We start from the raw sequence: 18,548 nt of genomic DNA, 5'->3' as shown, positions 1-18,548 counted from the left end.
ATCAACCTGCGCAAGCATATGTCCGCCATTTTTCTTTTGGGAAGGATGACGTTTTAGCCGTGATTTCTTATCCTAATTAGTCAATACAAGAGCGGTTTTCGTTACAGTTAAGGGGAAAGCTCCAATGCTAAGCTCCGACTATAAAAATATAGAAATCGCTGCTGTATAAACTTGTAGCAATGCCCATAACCAGCAAGTATTCTGTACGTGTATTGGTCCGTAAGTGCAGGATGAAACGCCCCCTTGTGGTGTTGCCATCATCATCGATGGCTGAACTGTATGCTGCTGTGGGGAAATAAAGCTGCGACCTCCGAAGACGTGCAGAGGTCTGGGGCACAGTGAGTGGTCATACCGCTGTTCTGTTGGATGAATGCTGAGTGTTATGGCTGCTTCCATACAAACACCTTACTGGCTGCCAAACGGGGGCATAATCCGAGCATCCTAGGAAGATCACACGTGGTCTGGAGTCACAAGTTATTGCGGGAGTTTAATCAAACACTAGCTGAGTACCCGTCGTTGCCCGGTTGTTCCTTCCTAATCCTTGTTGTGGAGGAAAATCAACAAAGGAGGAAGCTTTTGACTTCATGTCCCGTCCTCATATATTGTTGTCATATCCCAACCCCATATACCCACCCTATATCCTATCCTCCCATCCCAACCTCCTATCCCGACCCGTAATATGTTCACCAGGTATTGAAATATCTCCAGCCGTACGGAAGTTATGCGAGAACATACATTTCCCATTGATTTGCATGGGACTTTAAACATAAACCCCGACACTCACAAATGGGGGTAGTTAAGGGTTAAAATAACTATCCTATATTTTAAGTGGATATAAAAGTAACAAGTGACCAAGTATTATCGAAATATCTCCAGCCATTTGGAAGTTATACAGTAACATATTTCCCATAGACTTGTATGGGACTTTAAAAAAAAACCCCGACCCTGGCAAATGGGGGCGAGTAAGGGTTAAATCACCTATCCTATGTTTGTTATTGACATATAAGTAACATGTGGCCAAGTTTCATGTTATTATCATTAGCCGTTTGGACGTGATGCTGGAACATACATACACACACACACACACACACATTGAGTTTTATATGTATAGATTGCGCACAGATAGTGCTGGGCAGTATATCGGTTCGTACCGAATACCGTTAAAAAAATAATTATATTCATTTTTCATATACCGCAATACTGGTGAGTGTATACCCTGTTGGGGACAGAGGGCGTACCTCCGCCCGCTCCCTTCCTATAACGGTGGGCTACGTCGTGGCCCCGCGTCATTGCGAGTCAGGCCCGGCACCTAGCAGCGGCCGGGACTCGTGGCTAATAGTGCGCGGCACCGATCGCCATTAACCCTTTAGACACGGCGTTCAAAGTTGATCGCCGTGTCTAAAGTGAAAGCTAATCAGTGCCGGTTAGCTCAGTGGGCTGTTCAGGACTGTTGTGGCGAAATCGCGGCGTCCTAAACAGCTGGAGCACACGAGGAGGGTCCCTACCTTCCTCCTGCGTGTCCGATCGCTGAATGACTGCTCCGCGCCTGAGATCCAGCCAGAAGCAGTCAAGCAGCAGAATCAGTGATCAGTGTTATCCTATGGGAAAACAATGATCAATGTACAAGATCAGTGTGTGCAGTGTTATAGCCCCCTATGGGGGCTATTACATTACAAAAAAAGAGTTAATAAAGATCATTAAACCCTTCCCCTAATAAAAGTCAGAATCACCCCCCTTTTCCCATTTTAAAAATGAAATTAAAATGAAATAACACAGAGTAGAAGAGGTTTGCTATGGGGATTTGCTTCTACTCTGGACAGTTCCCGAGACAGGTGTCATCAGAGAGCACTTATACAGAAAAGGACAACTCGACTTCAACAGCTCATAAGTACTGAACAGCTCACGGCGTCCCGAACAGCTGTAGGACACGAGAAGGGTCCCCCTACCTGCCTCCTTGTGTCAGATTGCCGATTGACTGCTCAGTGCTTGAGATGCCTGAGGGTATGAGCAGTCAAGCGGCAGAATCATTGATCAATGGTTTCCTATGAGAAACCATTGATCAATGTAAAAGATCAGTGTGTGCAGCGTTATAGCCCCCCTTTTTTCCATAAGTACGACATAATAAAACCTGTATAAGTAGGATATCATTTTAATTGTATGAACCTACAGAATAAAGAGAAACTGTAATTTTTACCGAAAAATGTACTGTGAGTAAACGGAAACCCCCCAAATTTACAAAATTGGGCTTTTTCTTCAATTTTGTTGCACAATGATTTTTTTCCCCGTTTCGTCGTATATTTTTGGGTAAAATGACTGATGTCATTACAAAGTAGAATTGGTGGCGCAAAAAATAAGCCATCATAGGGGTTTTTAGGTGCAAAATTGAGAGTTATGATTTTTTTAAAGGTAAGGAGGAAAAAATGAAGGTGCGAAAATGGAAAAACCCCTGGTCCTTAAGGGGTTAAAACATTCTGTGAAGCTGATAAAAAAAAAAATTGCTGTGGGGAGAAACTGAAAAGAAAAAAAGCAATTTTGCTCCTATAGATAAACGTCTATATTATTGCATCAATCCAGTTTTTTGGTGATCTACTGGTTTAGCCTGTCTATCACAGACTGTACCAGCAGCTCAGTCACGGCAAGACCTTGGGCTGCCATGACAACAGCAGCTCCCCACTGGAAGGCAATTTAACCCCTGAACTATCGTTATTGAATGTCAAACACCATTTAAAAAGTCGGTAATGCTCTGTGGTTTTTGTCAGCTGCTGAGAGCAGCCGCTGGGTATAGAGCAGGCCTAGCCTCCAAGCCAACTCCATGCACCCTTAAAGGGGTACTCCGGGGGAAAACATATTTTTTTTTAAAATCAACTGGTGCCAGAAAGTTAAACAGATTTGTAAATGACTTCTATTTAAAAATCTTAATCCTTCTAGTACTTATCAGCTGCTGTATAATACAGAGGACGTTGTTTTCTGTTTGAATTTCTTTTCTGTCTGACCACAGTGCTCTCTGCTGACACCTCTGTTCATTTCAGGAACTGTCCAGAGCAGTGATGTTGGGAGTTGTGGTTTTGCAACAGCTGGAGGCACACTGGTTATAAAACACTAGGTTAACCTCTTAAGGACATATGACGTATGCATACGCCCTGCATCCCGAGTCCTTAAGGACGTGGGGCATATGCATATGCCCGTGGGAATTCCGGTCCCCGCCACTAGCCGGTTGGGGACCGGTCCGCGATGCCTGCTGAAATCATTCAGCAGGCATCCCGGCACATCGCCAATCATCAGACACCACCAATCATCATCCATAACGTACTGGGGGGCGGCACTGTTGCTATCCCCCAGTACAGCAGTGATCGGGTGGCCGTAGGGCTGGGCAGTATACCGGTTCATACCGAATACCGAATTTTTTGGGCTGCATGATATGAATTTTCCCCCATACCAATACCGATTGGGCCCCTCCTGGGAATGTATTATTAGCCTAGCGCAGCCCTGTCCCCACATTGGGGAACTAACCCTATGTTACCCGCCAGCGCTGTTCTGCCCCCCCAATTAATGATCAGCCCAGCGGGGTACTACTCACAGATGTCAAGCACTGCCCTCCTCCTCTTTGTTGGGGGCCGCCGGCGATGGAACTCACTGTACGCCAGTGGTCTCCAACCTGCGGACCTCCAGCTGTTGCAAACTACAACTCCCAGCATGCTCGGAATTGTAGTTTTGCAACAGCTGGAGGTCCGCAGGTTTGAGACCACTGCTGTATGCTGTATCCCTATGCCCGGGCTGCAAAAGATACAGAAAATAAACTTTTAACTCACCCACCTCGGCCGCACGCTGGGGACGGGGGAGGACAGCCGTCAGCCTATCACCGGCCGGAGCGATGTCCCGCCCTGGCCAGTGTTAGGCTGAGCCCACTGTCATGTAAGAAGCCGACTTCTTACATGACAGTGGGCTCAGTCTATCACTGGCCGGGGCGGGACATCGCTCCGGCCGGTGATAGGCTGACGGCTGTCCTCCCCCGTCCCCATCGTGCGGCCGAGGTGGGTGAGTAAAAAGTTTATTTTCCATCTCCCCCTCATACACAAAAAAGTGTAAAAAAGTGCCCCCTTGCCCCGTTTCTGTGGCCCCTTGGCACAGAAAGCAGTAAGAGTTAGCTTTAGATTAGATTTATATATTTTTTTTTGCAGCGTACAATCCGTAGGTGTCCGTGGGTCCATAGCACCTTTAGCTGCGTGACCCCGGCCCTACTGGGTCGTTGCGGTCTGCTGCCAGTGTTTTTTTTTTTGTTGGCGCAGACCTTTTTTTTTTTTTTTGCTTAACGTGTGGCTGGACCCTCTTAGCTATAAAAGAGCGGTCCGCCACCGTTAGTTAAAGCCCACCCGCCGCTGATCAGTCCCGTAGTACTGATCAGCGTATTTTTTTTGAGGTGCAGGCACTTTTTCGGGTTATAGCGGCTTGTGTAGGAAGGCCTGTGCTGTGTGGACGGACCGTACCTCTGTGTGCGGCCTGCCCCACCGCTGTCAGTGATTTATCACTGATCAGGGGTTTTTTGGGGGTTCAGGCGGGTGCATTTTTTCGGAGTTAAGCGTTTTATTATTTAATATTTCGGGTATTTTGTGTGGGGGTCTGTGTACGTGCCACCAGCCACTGTTCTGGGCTGACTGGCTGGACCCCCCCTCTGACGTCTGCGCTCCCTTGTCGCCACCAAGCGCTAATCAGTGCGCACACCACTGATTAGGTACATGCTTTTTTGGGGCGCAGGGCTTTTTTGGCGCTAGAAGTCCTTTTTTTTTTTTTTACGTTTTTTTTCCCCTTTTTAGTTTATATTTTTTCTGTTAGGGCGGGTTTAGTTAGTTAGGTTAGGGAGGTATTATTGCACCACACCAACACGCAGCACACAAACGAATAAAGTTTTTCCCCCCACATATATACACTTCACCCCCATTAGAGTAGGGAAATGGCCCACAGGGTATTTTCAGCAGAGGAGGCATATGCCATAATTGCCTCCGACACTGAAAGCGTCTCAGAGGACGAGGAAGATCCCACCTTCCTTATTTCCTCGTCCTCCTCATCATCTAGTTCTGATGATGAGCCACCAAGGTGGCGGAGACGCCTCCAAGCAAGGCCACAAACCTCCTCTGCTCCTGACCCTGTGCCCCATGCTAGGATGAGTAGGATGAGTCCCCCTGGCGCTCCTACTAGTCAAGCCCCCCGGCCAAGTTCACTGGTGCCCCGTACCGGAGAACTTGTCTGGCCTGAGCCAGCCGACCACGAGCCCGTGATTCCTGAGTTTGTTGGCGACTCAGGAATCAAGATAGACATTGTCGGGTTCACTGAAATAGACTTTTTTAGTTATTATTTCAGTGACGACTTTGTCAATCTGATGGTTGACCAGACGAATCTGTACGCCCAACAGTTCATCACCGCTCACCCGGGCGCACTCTTGGCTAGGCCCAATGACTGATTCCCAGTCGATGTAGCCGAAATGAGGACATTTTGGGGCCTCGTGCTGCATATGGGCCTGGTCAAGAAACCAAGTGTCCAGCAATATTGGAGTGGGGATGTCCTTTACCAGACCCCGCTCTACAATATGGCCATGGCACGTCCCCGGTTCGAGGCCATTTGGAAATGTTTGCATTATGCTGATAATGCGGCATGTCCCCCCCCGAACTGATCCCGCGTATGACTGCCTGTATAAAATCAGGCCTGTCATCAATCACTTCGGGGTCAAATTTTGGGAGGCCTATGTCCCTGGAAGGGAGGTCGCTATTGATGAGTCTCTCATCAGCTTTAAAGGAGTACTCCGGCGCGCACTTTTTTCCTTTTATCCCGTCCTGGCTGCAAAATAAAAGAAAACACACTTTCTCTTACCTGCCAACGAGCCCCCGGAGCTCCGGTACACTCCGGTACAGGTGTTCGGTCCCCGGGCTGTATTCTTCTTACTTCCTGTTAGCCCGACACGTCACATGGAGCTTCAGCCTATCACTAGCCGAGGCGGGACATCGCTGCGGCCGGTGATAGGCTGAAGCTCCGTGTGACGTGTCGGGCTAACAGGAAGTAAGAAGAATACAGCCCGGGGACCGAACACCTGTACCGGAGTGTACCGGAGCTCCGGGGGCTCGTTGGCAGGTAAGAGAAAGTGTGTTTTCTTTTATTTTGCAGCCCGGACGGGATAAAAGGAAAAAAGTGCACGCCGGAGTACTCCTTTAAGGGGAGACTCAGATTCCGGCAATACATCCCTACCAAGCGAGCGCGGTATGGCGTGAAGATGTATAAACTTTGCGAGAGTACCTCAGTGTACACTTGCAAGTTTATGGTGTATGAGGGATGTGATTCCCGTATTGAACCCCCAGATTGTTCCCCCACTCTGGGTGTTAGCGGGAAAATCGTTTGGGGCCTTTTGCACCCATTGCTAGATAAAGGTTACCACCTTTACGTGGATAACTTTTATGCCAGTATCCCTCTCCACATCCCTCGCCGCCAGATCCACGCTCGCTTGTGGGACAGTCCGGAAGAATAAAAGAGGCCTTCCGCCCCATCCCCTACATACTCCTATCCCCCGGGTGAATCCCGTGCCTTTTCCCATGAAAACCTGTTGCTGGTCAGGTATAAGGACAAGAGGGATGTCCTTATGCTCACCACTATTCATGGGAACGGCAGCACCCCTGTCCCTGTGCGAAGTACCGTGGGACCGGTCCTCAAGCCCGATTGCATTCTGGACTACAATCGGTATATGGGGGGAGTTGATCTTTCTGATCAAGTCCTCAAACCATATAATGCCATGCGGAAAATATGTGTATGGTACAAAAAAGTTGCGGTCTACTTGGTACAGTTTGCCATGTACAACGCTTTTGTACTGTCCCAGTACGCTGGCAACACAGGGACATTCCTGCAGTTTCAAGAAGAAGTTCTAAAGACCCTCATCTTTGGTGACCACCAAAGAGCGGGTCAGAGCACCTCTGGAACTGTGGACCCCCGGATCGTCCCCGGCCAACACTTTCCAGGTGAGGTCCCCCACACGATCTCAGAAAAAATGCAGAGTGTGTCGCAAGAGGGGGATTCGTAAGGATACCACCACTCAATACGACACTTGCCCCTATCATCCGGGCCTCTGCGTTAAGGATTGCTTCAGGGAGTATCACACTTCCATGGAGCACTACATTTTTTATCCTTTCACCTGATTTTCATTCCCCAGAATTCAACTCCAATGTACCAGTCCAGAGTACATTGTCTTCCAAATTTTAAAACCAAAACACCACCCCCTCCCCCCCCAAAAAAAAAAATCCCAAAACCTCTTTCCCCATACCCCTGTTATCTTTTTTTTCCCATCCAAAAAATGGGTCATGGGACACAGAGTCAACAGCATTGGGGGTTTGCAGTTGCCTCAAATGCGCAGTGCTCTCTCCACCTGAGTGGGGTGCGCATTTGAGGTAACAGGTTAGGGATGGCCACACACATCACTTTCCTAGAATGATGATTCAGAGCATAGGGTTTGGGGCGGGCATAATTTTTACTTTCGGCTATACTCTGGGTCATCATTCTGGCAATTGGCAAATCAGTATTAAAATTGCAATTTTCATCCCCCCCATAGTACACTTCATCCATTCCTGGAAAATAAATTTAGGGAACACCCGTCTGTTCCAAATGTCCACTTCACTCCTATAAACCTTCCCTAGGGGGTGTACTGTTTGTAATAGGCTCACATGTAGTTGTTCCTTTCTTGTATTTTCCTCTGAATGTATGTAACTGTTAGGTACGTAACAAACATCGGCCTCAAATGTGAATAGTTCTCGCTCATGAGCTCTGTCGTATTTCCAAGCGACAATTCGGAGTCACATGTTAGTTGTTCCCAGAAAGATGAAGCAGAGCATAGGTTGAAAATTGCAATTTTCCAAAGCTACCCTTCATCCATTCCTGGAAAATAAATTTAGGAAACACCCCGTGCGTTCAAAATGTCCTCTTTAGCCCTATACCCATTCCTCAGGAGGATGGAGAGCGCAGCTCTGCATAATACAAGAAGACAGGGGGAGAATGAGGACGTACACAGCTCCTCCCTCCCCCACACAAACCCCCCCCCCCTCCCCCTGCTCTGTCTACACAGGACCTCATTTATCACGGGGAGGTTTCAAGTATTCACGAGGGAAAATGCAGAGCAGGGGGAGGGGAGAGGACGTGTGTGAGGAGACTGCACTGCCGGGCTGGGGATTTCACCTCACACCGGTTCAAGTGAGGAGGCCGAGCATGCAGGCGGCGGGAAGGGTGGTTGTATATGTAATGTATGATTAAGGGGGGGGTGTATCAGTGGCAGGTGTATGTATGATGTGTGCATATGTACGATGTCTGTCTATATATGATGTGTGTATGATGTGTGCATATGTATGGTGTATGTGTCATGTGTATATATGATGTGTGTATGGTGTCTGTATGTGTGATGTGTGTATGTAATGTATGATATAGGGGGCAGCGGCAGGTGTATGTATGATGTGTGCATATGTTTGGTGTATATTTATGGTGTGAGTGTATGTGTATATATGATGTGTGTATGGTGTGTGATGTGTGTATGTAATGTATGATGTGGGGGGGGCAGCGGCAGGTGTATGTATGATGTGTGCATATGTATGGTGTATATGTATGGTGTGAGTGTATGTGTATATATGATGTGTGTATGGTGTGTGATGTGTGTATGTAATGTATGATGTGGGGGGGCAGCGGCAGGTGTATGTATGATGTGTGCATATGTATGGTGTATATGTATGGTGTGAGTGTATGTGTATATATGATGTGTGTATGGTGTGTGATGTGTGTATGTAATGTATGATGTGGGGGGGCAGCGGCAGGTGTATGTATGATGTGTGCATATGTATGGTGTGAGTGTATGTGTATATATGATGTGTGTATGGTGTGTGATGTGTGTATGTAATGTATGATGTGGGGGGGCAGCGGCAGGTTTATGTATGATGTGTACATATGTATGGTGTATATGTATGGTGTGAGTGTATGTGTATATATGATGTGTGTATGGTGTGTGATGTGTGTATGTAATGTATGATGTGGGGGGGCAGCGGCAGGTGTATGTATGATGTGTGCATATGTATGGTGTATATGTATGGTGTGAGTGTATGTGTATATATGATGTGTGTATGGTGTGTGATGTGTGTATGTAATGTATGATGTGGGGGGGCAGCGGCAGGTTTATGTATGATGTGTACATATGTATGGTGTGTATGTATGGTGTGTGTGTATGTGTATAGATGATGTGTGTATGGTGTGTGATGTGTGTATGTAATGTATGATGCGGGGGGCAGCGGCAGGTTTATGTATGATGTGTGCATATGTATGGTGTATATGTATGGTGTGAGTGTATGTGTATAGATGATGTGTGTATGGTGTGTGATGTGTGTATGTAATGTATGATGTGGGGGGGAAGCAGCGGCCGGTGTATGTATGATGTGTGCATATGTATGGTGTATATTTATGGTGTGAGTGTATGTATGATGGGGGGGCAGCGGCAGGTGTATGTATGATGTGTGCATATGTATGGTGTATATGTATGGTGTGAGTGTATGTGTATAGATGATGTGTGTATGGTGTGTGATGTGTGTATGTAATGTATGATGTGGGGGGGCAGCGGCAGGTGTATGTATGATGTGTGCATATGTATGGTGTATATGTATGGTGTGAGTGTATGTGTATAGATGATGTGTGTATGGTGTGTGATGTGTGTATGTAATGTATGATGTGGGGGGGAAGCAGCGGCGGGTGTATGTATGATGTGTGCATATGTATGGTGTATATTTATGGTGTGAGTGTATGTATGATTGGGGGGCAGCGGCAGGTGTATGTATGATGTGTGCATATGTATGGTGTATATGTATGGTGTGAGTGTATGTGTATATATGATGTGTGTATGGTGTGTGTTGTGTGTATGTAATGTATGATGTGGGGGGGCAGCGGCAGGTGTATGTATGATGTGTGCATATGTATGGTGTATATGTATGGTGTGAGTGTATGTGTATAGATGATGTGTGTATGGTGTGTGATGTGTGTATGTAATGTATGATGTGGGGGGGCAGCGGCAGGTGTATGTATGATGTGTGCATATGTATGGTGTATATGTATGGTGTGAGTGTATGTGTATAGATGATGTGTGTATGGTGTGTGATGTGTGTATGTAATGTATGATGTGGGGGGGCAGCAGCAGGTGTATGTATGATGTGTGCATATGTATGGTGTATATGTATGGTGTGAGTGTATGTGTATAGATGATGTGTGTATGGTGTGTGATGTGTGTATGTAATGTATGATGTGGGGGGGCAGCGGCAGGTGTATGTATGATGTGTGCATATGTATGGTGTATATGTATGGTGTGAGTGTATGTGTATAGATGATGTGTGTATGGTGTGTGATGTGTGTATGTAATGTATGATGTGGGGGGCAGCGGCAGGTTTATGTATGATGTGTGCATATGTATGGTGTATATGTATGGTGTGAGTGTATGTGTATAGATGATGTGTGTATGGTGTGTGATGTGTGTATGTAATGTATGATGTGGGGGGGAAGCAGCGGCGGGTGTATGTATGATGTGTGCATATGTATGGTGTATATGTATGGTGTGAGTGTATGTGTATAGATGATGTGTGTATGGTGTGTGATGTGTGTATGTAATGTATGATGTGGGGGGGAAGCAGCGGCGGGTGTATGTATGATGTGTGCATATGTATGGTGTATATGTATGGTGTGAGTGTATGTGTATAGATGATGTGTGTATGGTGTGTGATGTGTGTATGTAATGTATGATGTGGGGGGGAAGCAGCGGCCGGTGTATGTATGATGTGTGCATATGTATGGTGTATATTTATGGTGTGAGTGTATGTATGATGGGGGGGCAGCGGCAGGTGTATGTATGATGTGTGCATATGTATGGTGTATATGTATGGTGTGAGTGTATGTGTATAGATGATGTGTGTATGGTGTGTGATGTGTGTATGTAATGTATGATGTGGGGGGGCAGCGGCAGGTGTATGTATGATGTGTGCATATGTATGGTGTATATGTATGGTGTGAGTGTATGTGTATAGATGATGTGTGTATGGTGTGTGATGTGTGTATGTAATGTATGATGTGGGGGGGAAGCAGCGGCGGGTGTATGTATGATGTGTGCATATGTATGGTGTATATTTATGGTGTGAGTGTATGTATGATGGGGGGCAGCGGCAGGTGTATGTATGATGTGTGCATATGTATGGTGTATATGTATGGTGTGAGTGTATGTGTATATATGATGTGTGTATGGTGTGTGTTGTGTGTATGTAATGTATGATGTGGGGGGGCAGCGGCAGGTGTATGTATGATGTGTGCATATGTATGGTGTATATGTATGGTGTGAGTGTATGTGTATAGATGATGTGTGTATGGTGTGTGATGTGTGTATGTAATGTATGATGTGGGGGGGCAGCGGCAGGTGTATGTATGATGTGTGCATATGTATGGTGTATATGTATGGTGTGAGTGTATGTGTATAGATGATGTGTGTATGGTGTGTGATGTGTGTATGTAATGTATGATGTGGGGGGGCAGCGGCAGGTGTATGTATGATGTGTGCATATGTATGGTGTATATGTATGGTGTGAGTGTATGTGTATAGATGATGTGTGTATGGTGTGTGATGTTTGTATGTAATGTATGATGTGGGGGGGCAGCGGCAGGTGTATGTATGATGTGTGCATATGTATGGTGTATATGTATGGTGTGAGTGTATGTGTATAGATGATGTGTGTATGGTGTGTGATGTGTGTATGTAATGTATGATGTGGGGGGCAGCGGCAGGTTTATGTATGATGTGTGCATATGTATGGTGTATATGTATGGTGTGAGTGTATGTGTATAGATGATGTGTGTATGGTGTGTGATGTGTGTATGTAATGTATGATGTGGGGGGGAAGCAGCGGCGGGTGTATGTATGATGTGTGCATATGTATGGTGTATATGTATGGTGTGAGTGTATGTGTATAGATGATGTGTGTATGGTGTGTGATGTGTGTATGTAATGTATGATGTGGGGGGGAAGCAGCGGCGGGTGTATGTATGATGTGTGCATATGTATGGTGTATATGTATGGTGTGAGTGTATGTGTATAGATGATGTGTGTATGGTGTGTGATGTGTGTATGTAATGTATGATGTGGGGGGGAAGCAGCGGCGGGTGTATGTATGATGTGTGCATATGTATGGTGTATATGTATGGTGTGAGTGTATGTGTATAGATGATGTGTGTATGGTGTGTGATGTGTGTATGTAATGTATGATGTGGGGGGGAAGCAGCGGCGGGTGTATGTATGATGTGTGCATATGTATGGTGTATATGTATGGTGTGAGTGTATGTGTATAGATGATGTGTGTATGGTGTGTGATGTGTGTATGTAATGTATGATGTGGGGGGGAAGCAGCGGCGGGTGTATGTATGATGTGTGCATATGTATGGTGTATATGTATGGTGTGAGTGTATGTGTATAGATGATGTGTGTATGGTGTGTGATGTGTGTATGTAATGTATGATGTGGGGGGGCAGCGGCGGGTGTATGTGTGATGTGTGCATATGTATGGTGTATATGTATGGTGTGAGTGTATGTGTATAGATGATGTGTGTATGGTGTGTGATGTGTGTATGTAATGTATGATGTGGGGGGGAAGCAGCGGCGGGTGTGTGTATGATGTATGTATGTAATGTATGTATGTATGTAATGTATAATATAGTGGGCAGTGGCCTGTGTATGTATATGCATGTATGTTTTGTACAGGGGCGGACAAGTGCTGCTGCCAGTTGTGCCATCTAATTTTATTTATTTTTAGTGGCTTCTGGCCACCCGCACTAAATTGCACCCCCAGAATCCCACCCGCTTCATACTCACCCACCAACCAAGAGCCCCACGGATGCACGCAAACACGCCCGAACCAGAACTACAACTTCCAGCATGTTGCACCATAACCTAAACTGTAAAACTATAAAGTGTAACATGCTGGGAGTTGTAGTTTTGGTTCGGGTCAGCTGCAGAGCCATCGGCTGCATCAGGGCATGCTGGGTGTTGTAGTTACTAACTGTAATTCCCAGTATTCCTTGACACATCCTATGGCTCTGCAGCTGACACAAACCAAAACTACAACTCCCAGCATGTTACACAATAACCTTAACTGTCCTACTATACAGTGCAACATGCTGCAATACCCACACAACCATAGGCTGTATCAGGGCATGCTGGGTGTTGTAGTTATCTACTAACTAAATGCAACTTCCAGCATTTTCTGACATAGATTAGAGTAAATAAAATGCAGCACATAAACTGGAGAGGCAGAACACCCCCCCCCCCCCCCAGTAACAGCGTTGTTCAGTGTTTTCCAATCAAAACACTCCATATATAAGTCCCTATGAAGACTGAAAAATAGTGATTAAAATATTTAAAGAAGTGCGTATATATGTGAATAAGCCCCTTTCCTAATAAAAGTTCAGATAAAAGCTACAGATCATGGCACATAAGATTACCCTCATCCCTGTATATGGAAAAATTGGAGTTATAGGGGTCAGATGGGGGGGGGGCTTGCCTCGGGTGTAAAAGAAGCTACAGCTCTCCCTCCGCTAATAGCCTGGCATGCTGCGATCACCGTGGCCGCTATTAAACCATTAGATCACCGCTGTCTAAGTTGACAGCAGTGTCTAAAGGGATCTTATATCCATCCCTGGTGGTTTAGTGGGGTGGATCGTACTATTTTGGTTGAAATTATTTTATCTACCAGGACAAGTGGATTTTCTTGAGGGACAAGTAGATTGTGTTCCGCTTTAGTCCCTTGGACAAGTAGTTTTCTTTTTAATTTCCACACCCCTGTGAAAGAAAACCGTAATGTACTCCGCCGCCATGGTCTGTATGCACGCTAGACACATAAGACTCCATTGCTGAATAAAACAAAAATGCTGAAGCTCATTTAACCTGTTGGGGACCACGGGCGTATGGATACGCCCTTGCATCCTGGTACTTAAGGACCAAGGGCGTACCTGTACACCTGTGGGAATTTTGATCCCCGCAACCAGCCGGACAAGGATCAGAACGGAATGCCTGCTGAAATCATTCAGCAGGCATCCCGTGCAAATGCCTGGGGGGGTGGGTCCTGAGACCAATTCAATCAATTCAGATCGTCGATTCGTGCCGATTCCGGGCTGATCGGGTCTCTGATGACCCGATAGCCCGGAAAATAGGGATTATCACAGCTGTCAGAGACAGCCCCGATCATCCTAAAGCATAGGAGTGATCCCCTCCTATCCCCTGCGATTGGCCAATCAGGACTGAGATCGGCAAATCGCAGGGCAGGGGCAGAGCGGGGGAAGATGGCGGCGATGTGCAGGGGTCGTTGCTGCTGACAGGAGGCAGCAGGAAAGTGGGGGCAGCGGTTTCCCAGCTACTGCAGTTAAGATCGCCGTAAAGTGATCTTCACTGCTGTATCTAGGAGTTTCAAAACTACAACTCCCAGCATGCCCAGAGAACCTTTGGCTGTCTGGGCATGCTGGGAGTTTTAGTTTTGCAACATCTGGAGGGCCACAGTTTGGAGACCACTGTCCTTCCAGATGTTGCAAAACTAAAACTCTCAGCATGCCCAGACTGTCCAGGCATGCTGGCAGTTGTAGTTCTGTAACATCTGGCCCTTCAGATGTTGCAGAACTACAACTCCCAGCATGCTGGGAGTTGTAGTTTCGCAACATCTGGAAGGGCACTGTTTGGAGACCACTATACAGTGGTGTCCAAACTGTAGCGCTCCAGATATCAATTCAAAGCATGCCGAGACTGTCCATGCATGCTGGGAGTTGTAGTTCGGCAACATCTGGCCCTTCAGATGTTGCCAAACTACAACTCCCAGCATGCCTGGGCAGTCTGGGCATGCTTGGAGTTGAAGTCTTGCAACATCTGGAGGGCTACAGTTTAGAGACCACTACACAGTGGTCTCCAAACTGTTCTCCTCCAGTTGCTGCATAACTACAACTCCCAACATGCCCTTCGGCTGTCTGGGCATGCTGAGAGTTGTAGTATTACAACAACTGGAGGCACACTGGATGGGAAACATTGGGCCTCATTTACTAAGCTGAAACCGACCAGTTTTTGTCTGGTTATTTTGTCTGAGACATGTCTGCGCCAGTCTGCGCCTGAAAAATCCGACAAACCCGAAAAGGGGCGTGGTCTGTCACAAAAGGGGCGTTGCCGACCCCCAAAAAGGGCGTGGTTTCACAACCCGACCAATTTACTATGAAATTCACAGAAAATCCTGTGGGTAAATGGCTGGAAATATCCACCTAGAAAAAGCTGGTCAGAAAATGTTCCCCACTTTTCCCAATAGTAAATAGAGAGGAATCCTGCATGTCTGAAACAACTTTCCCACTAGTAAAAACCTGAGAATCTTAGTAAATGAGGCCCATTGTCTGTTTCCTAACTCAGTGTTTCCCAACCTGTGTGCCTACTGCTGTTGCTTAACTACAACTCCCAGCATGCATGGTCTGTCAGTGCATGCTGGGATTTGTAGTTCCCCAACTCCCAGTATTGCCGGACAGCCATTGACTGTCCAGGCATGTTGGGAGTTTTGCAACAGCTGGAGGCACCCTGTTTGGGGAAAACTGATGTACAGTATTTTTGGTGGAGGAGGCAAGTGTAACGCTTGCATCCGGATACACCCCTATGAAAACCCCTAATTTAGGCCTCAAATGCGCATGGCACTCTGTCACTTCAGAGCCCTGTCGTATTTCAAGGCAACAGTGTAGGGCCACACATGGGGTATCTCCGTACTCCGGAGAAATTGCGCTACAAATTTTGGGGGGCTTTTTCTCCTTTTACCCCTTAAGAAAAGGTAAAGTTGGGGTCTACACCAGCCTGTTAGTGTAAAAAAAAAATTTTTTTTTTTACTCTAACACGCTGGTGTTGCCCCATACTTTTCATTTTTATAAGAGGTAAAAGGAAATAAAGACCCCCAAAATTTGTAACACAATTTCTCCCAAGTACGGAAATACCCCATATGTGGACGTAAAATGCTCTGCGGGCGCACAACAAGGCTCAGGAGTGAGAGAGCGCCATGTACATTTGAGGCCTAAACTGGTGATTTGCACAGGGGTGGCTGCTGGTTACAGCGGTTCTGACATAAACGCAAAATAAATAAATACCGACATGTGACCCCATTTTGGAAACTACACCCCTCACAGAACATAACAAGGGGTACAGTGAGCCTTAACACCCCACAGGTGACTGACAGATTTTTTAAACAGTGGTCCATGAAAATGAAGAATGTAATTTTTCATTTGCACAGCCCACTGTTACAAAGATCTGTCAAACGCCAGTGGGGTGTAAATGCTCACTGCACCCCTTGTTACGTTCCTTGAGGGGTGTAGTTTATCAAGAAGTGTGCCATGTGGGGTGTTTTTCACTGTTCTTGCACCATGGGGGCTTCCTAAATGATACATGCCCTCCAAAACCATTTCACCAAAATTCGCTTTCCAAAAGCCCAATGTCGCTCCTTCCCTTTTGAGCCCTCTAATGCACCCGCAGAGCACTTTACATCCTCATATGAGGTATTTTGTTACTCAAGAGAAATGGGGTTAAAAAATTTTGGGGGACATTTTCACCTATTACTCCTTGTGAAAATGAAAAATTTGGGGTAACATCAGCATTTTAGTAAAACATTTTTAAATTTTCACGTCCAACTTCAACGCAAAGTTGTCAAACACCTGTGGAGTGTTAAGGCTCATTGTACCCCTTGTTACATTCCTTGAGGGCTGTAGTTTCCAAATACTATACCATGTGGGGTGTTTTTCGCTGTTCTGGCACCATGGGGGCTTCGTAAAAACCATTTCAGCAAAATTTGCTTTCCAAAAGCCCAATGTCGCTCCTTCTCTTCTGAACCCTCTAATGCACCCGCAGATCACTTAACATCCTCATATGATATATTTCCTTACTCGAGAGAAATGGGGGATCTTTTCACCTATTACCTCTTGTGAAAATGAAAAATATGGGGTAACATCAGCATTTTAGTGAAAAAAAAATTCATTTTCACTTCCAACTTTATTTATTGAAAATTTGTCAAAAACCTGTGGGGTGTTAAGGCTCACTGTACCACTTGGTACGTTCCTTGAAGGGTTTAGTTTCCCAAATAGTATGCCATGTAGGGTGTTTTTCGTTGTTCCGGCACCATAGGGGCTTCCTAAATGTGACATGCCCACAAAAAAACATTTCAGCAAAATTCACTCTCCAAAATCCCATTGTTGCTCCTTCCCTTCTGAGCCCTCTAGTGCACCCACAGATCACTTTACATCCACATGTGAGGTATTTCCTTACTCGAGAGAAATTGGGTTACATATTTTTGGGGGCTTTTTCTCCTTTTACCCTTTATAAAAAATATTGGTCTACAAGAACATGTTAGTGTAAAAAATGAAGATTTCAAATTTTCGCCTCCACTTTGCTGCTATTCCTGTGAAACATCTAAAGGGTTAACAAACTTTCTGAATGTCATTTTGAATACGTTGAGGGGTGCAGTTTTCATAATGGGGTCCATTATGGGGTGTTTCTACCATAAAGATAAAAGATAAAAAAAATTCACTTCAAAACTGAACTGGTCCCTGAAAAATTCAGATTTTGAAATTTCTTGAAAAATTGGAAAGTTGCTGCTTAAGTTTGAAGTCCTCTGATGTCTTCCAAATGTAAAAACACGTCAACTTTATGATGCAAACATAAAGTAGACATATTGTATATGTGAATCAATATCATTTATTTGGCTCAATGGATAGAAGGACAAAGGCACTCACCCAGCGCTGTGGATAAATATCTTCTTTAATTCATGGAATACAGGATAGCGGTGGCAGCCGCGAGGAGCGCAGGACGCCAGTGTGTAAGATAGCGGGTGACAGCTGTTTCCTTCCCACAGGAACTTCAACAGACCATTTCCCCTGACCGGTGCACTCCTCTTTTAAGTACACTCCCCTTCTAGTGACGTGGAACACAGGTGAGTGGAAATTAGTATACAAGTAGAAAGCAGTGCAATACGAATATTCAAATATAGTTGCAAAAACTGATACATATAATGGGTGCTAGTATGTTTATATAAAATCTTATATTCTGCTTGACAAAATATTTTACTTCATGCAATGTTATTTTATAAAAATACTCCCATATCTATTCGGTCCTTAAAGGAGTAGTCCAGTAGTGAACAAGTGGTGAACAACTTATCCCCTATCCTAAGGATAGGGGATAAGTTGCAGATCGCGGGGTGTCCGACCGCTGGGGCCCCCGCAAATCTCCTGTACGGGGCCCCTTCAGCCCACGCGAAGGGGGCGTGTCGACCCCCGCACGAAGCGGTGGCCAACACACCCCCTCAATATAGCTCTATAGCAGAGCCGGAGTGCTGCCTTCGGCAATCTCCGGCTCCGCCATAGCGATGTATTAAGGGGGCGTGTCAGCCGCCGCTTCGTGCGGGGGTCCACACCCGCTATCTGGCCGTAGAGCCTGGCCCCCGTACAGAGAGATCACAGGGGGCCCCAGC

At 46.0% G+C, this 18,548-nt stretch overlaps 1 protein-coding gene across 3 annotated transcripts in view; it reads left to right on the top strand.

Moving 5' to 3' along the window:
• The first annotated feature begins 135 nt into the window (after window positions 1-135).
• LOC130273539 (cytochrome c oxidase assembly factor 1 homolog) overlaps window positions 136-18,548 on the top strand; it is a 140,741-nt gene continuing 122,328 nt past the window's right edge. For 2 of the 3 annotated variants that reach the window (XM_056520535.1, XM_056520537.1), the window contains exon 1: window positions 136-338. The gene's annotated coding sequence lies outside the window, so the exon portion shown is untranslated. The remainder of the gene's footprint in view (window positions 339-18,548) is intronic. The other variant, XM_056520536.1, reaches the window with a different exon arrangement.

The sequence above is a fragment of the Hyla sarda genome, chromosome 5, assembly GCF_029499605.1.
Source record: "Hyla sarda isolate aHylSar1 chromosome 5, aHylSar1.hap1, whole genome shotgun sequence".
NCBI lineage: Eukaryota > Metazoa > Chordata > Amphibia > Anura > Hylidae > Hyla > Hyla sarda.
This window is presented reverse-complemented; position numbering and strand designations above follow the sequence as displayed.